Raw genomic sequence first — 4,146 nt, 5'->3', positions numbered from 1 at the left:
AAAAAAAAAAAAAAAAAAGAAAAAAGAAAAGTCCAGATCAGCTGGTAGTGAATTCTACCAAACACTTAAAGAAGAATTAACACCAATCTGTTTCAAACTGTTGCAAAAAAACGGAAGAGGAAGAAATGCTTCCTAACTCATTCTATGAGGCCCATTTTACCCTAATACCAAAACCAGACTAAGACATCACAGGAAAAGACCAACTTCTCATGAACATAGATGCAAAAATCCTCAGCAAAGTACCAACAAACTGAGTCAAAAGTATATTTAAAAGATTACACACTATGACTCAGTGAGATTTACCCCAGGAATGCATGGATGATTCAACATGAGAAAACTAATCAATGTAACACACCACATTAATAGAATAAAAGAAAAAAGCCACCAGCTCACCTCAGTTAGTGCAGAATAAGCATTTGAAAAAAAGTCCTTTATTAAAATACTCAGCAAACTAAGAATATAAGGGAACTCTCTCATCATGATAAAGAACATTTATGAAAAGCTCACAGCTAAGGTCAGATTCAATGTTAGAAGATTGAAATATCCTCCCTAAGATCAGGAACAAAACAAGGATGTCTGCTTTCACCATTGCTAATCAACAATTTACTGGAAGTACTAGCCAGAGCCCTTAGGTAAGAGGAAGAAAAAGAAGGCATTCAAATTGGAAAGGAACAAGTAAAACTCCCTTTTTCGCAGATGGCATGATCCCATATGTAGAAAATGCTGAAGAATCCACAAAATAACTATCAGAGCTAATAAACAAGTTTGGCAAAGTCATAGAGTACAAGATCAATACTCAAAAACCATTTGTGTTTCTACATGAAAGCAAGGTACTTTCTGAAAATAATATTAAGGAAAAAGTTCCAACTGCAATAGCATGCATAAGAATAAAATACTTAGGAATAAATTTAACAAAGGAGGTCAACGACTTGTACACTGAAAGCTACAACATTGCAGAAAGAAATTAAGGACGACCTAAAAATGGAAAGATATCCTGTGTTTATGGATTGAAAGACTTAATATTGTTAAGATGCCAATAGTACTCAAAGTGATCTACAGATCATTGCAATCCTTATCCAAATTCCTACAGCCTTTTTTGCCTTTTTTGCAGAAGTGGAAAAGACAATCCTCAAATTCATATGGAATTACAAAGGACCTTGAATAGCCAAAACAGTACTGAACACAAAGAGAGTTGGAAGACCCACACATTTCACAAGCTATAGTTATCAAAACAGGGTGGTACTGGCATGAGAATAGACAGATAGACTAACGGAATAGAACTGAGAATTCAAAAATAAACCCACATATCTGTCAGCTTAGGTTTGACGAGTTACCAACCCCATTCGGTGGAGAAAGAATTCAACAAATGGTTCTGGGGCAACTGTAAATCCACATGTAGATGAATGAAGTTGGAAACTTATCTCATACCATACACCAAATCTATTCAAAATGTATCAACAATCGAAATATAAGAGCTCTTAGAAGAAAACAGGGAGAAATCTTCATGACCTTGGATTTGGGAATGGATTCTTGGATATGACACCAAAAGGATGAGTAACAAAAGAAGAATTAGGTAGGTTGGATTTCCACAAAATTAAAAATTTTGTGCATCAAGGGACATTATCAAGAAAATAAAAGATAACTTACAGAGTAGGAGAAAATATTTGCAAATCATATATCTGACAAGAGTCTAGTATTAGAATACCTAAAGAACTTCTACAACTCAACAAAAGATAAACAACATAATTGTAGAGTGGGCAAAGGACTTGAATAGACATTTTTCCAAAGACTATATACATCTCTTTCATAACATAAAATTAAGCTCAAAATGTTTAGTGTTTAGGGAAATGTAAAGTAAAACCACAGTGAGATATGGATCACTTCACACACACTAGAATGGCTATATTTTTTTTAAAAAAGGAAAATAACAAGTGTGGTGAGGCTGTGGAGAAAGTAGAACCCTTGTACAGTGCAGTTGGTTGTGTAAAATTGTTGCTGTGGAAAATATTTCAGCGGTTCTACAGAAGTTGAACAAGGAGTTATTACATGACCCAACAATTCTACTCCTAGGCTTATACACAAAAGAATTGAAAACAGGCACTGAAACAAATACACGTGCATGCTTGTTCACTGCAGCACTATTCACAGTAGCCAAAAGTTGAAGCAACCCAAATGTTCATTCATTGGATAAACAAATTGTATATATACAAACAGTGGAATAATATCCAGCTATAAAAAGGAGTCAAGTACTGCTATCACTACAACATGGGCGAACCTCAAAATATCCTAGTGAAAGAAGTCAGGCACAGAAAGTCACATAATTGTATGATTCCATTCATTAATTACCCAGCCTAGTTAAATCCACAAGATGGAGAACAGATAGACAGAGAACAGTAGGTGCCAGAGTTGAGGGAGGGGAGGGGAGTCACTGCTTCAGGGGTCCAGACTTTCCCCTTTGGTCAATGACAATGTTTAATACCTGGATAGAGGCGGTGGTTGTTCATTACGAACGCATCAAATGTCCCTGAATTGTTCACTTTCAAATGGTCAATTTTATGTTACGTGAGCTTCACCACAATCATAATTTGAAAAGGTGTTTTTTAAACTGTTTGAAATAAATCGCACCTTAATGACTCAAATTATTGCATCTTGAAATTATTCTCAAAAGTCATAATGCAACAGCATTCATTACGCAAACACACACGCCTGTCTATAAAGAATGTTAAAACAGAAAAGGTCATACCAGTTATCCTTGGTCAGTGCTGACAGGGAGCCGTGTTTGTAGAAGTTCAATACGTAACTGTTCAAAGGGCATCCCCTTCCACTCTTATCATATTTATTCAAGCAAAGGAGAGGAATATTTTTTGCATCCACATCAATCGTTTGTAACATAGTCTGACGATATGAAGAGATTTTAGATTGTTAGCGTCTTTCTTTTGAGATATGCCTTAGTCTATTATAAAATGTGATCATTCTGGTTCTTTACATCTAGCTCACTAAAACAATAAATCATTATATTTTAATGAAGTATTGTCAAACATGCAAACAGTATATTAAGGTTTTCTCCACTTTAATATAAATGACCAAATAAAATCGTTTAAAAAACATCAATACTCAAAATATTGACTCTTTGAAATCATAGAAATAATGCCTCTAATTTACTAGAAATGTGAAGTCACAGTCACTTTTATCATCCCAGAATTATACGACAAAAATTTTTTGAATCCATTTTTCCTGAAAAAATATTCATGGCTTTACAAACTTATATTGTATCAGCTACATATAACAGGAATAGCATTCCCCTTTCCATATACATCTATTTTTTCTTAAACTGCCTTTCAGAATATAATTAACTGACTTTGGCCAATGATGTCCTCACAGTCATTTAGAACGTACTGCCCACTGAACCCTCCTACACTGTTGGTGGGAAGTTGGTGCAGCCACTATGGAGAGGAGTATGGAGGCTCCTCAGGAAACTAAAAATAGAGCTGATCCTGTAATCCCATTCTGGAAAAAACCCTAATTTGAAAAGGTACATGCACCCCTATGTTCATAGCAGCACTATTCACAAGAGCCAAGACATGGAAGCAACCTAAATGTCCATCGACAGAAGAATGGATAAAGAAGAAGTGGTACATATAGACAGCGGAATATTACTCAGCCATAAAAAATAATGAAATAATGCCATTTGCAGCAACATGGATGGACTTGGAGATTATCACACTAAGTAAGTCAGACAGAGAAAAACAAATACCTATCTAAATACTGCCGAACCATCACTGGGAAGGCTTTCTTCTTAAACTAAACTTGTTCTGGCATCTGTTTAGAGGTGCTATTATTTGTCCTCAGCGACTGGTCCAGTGGGGTAACTCTGTGTCTATCACCCAGAAAAGGGATGAACAACATTTACAAAACAGAAAACGCACTTCATTGGACCCTAGTGATCTGAGGATCTCAGGCCAAAATCCAGCACCACCCGCCTGTCCTTTAAAACGTATTTCATTATCAGTTAATTGCTTTTAAGATGCTAACACAACATTGTAAATCACTGTATTTCAATAATTTTTTTTAATGCTATGGAGCTACAAAAACTGCAAGATTTCCCATAACAGAGTTAAAATTGGCATCGCTGCCCACTTAGGCTAT

This window comes from Physeter macrocephalus, chromosome 9, assembly GCF_002837175.3.
Source record: "Physeter macrocephalus isolate SW-GA chromosome 9, ASM283717v5, whole genome shotgun sequence".
In the NCBI taxonomy this organism is placed as follows: Eukaryota; Metazoa; Chordata; class Mammalia; order Artiodactyla; family Physeteridae; genus Physeter; species Physeter macrocephalus.
This window is presented reverse-complemented; position numbering follows the sequence as displayed.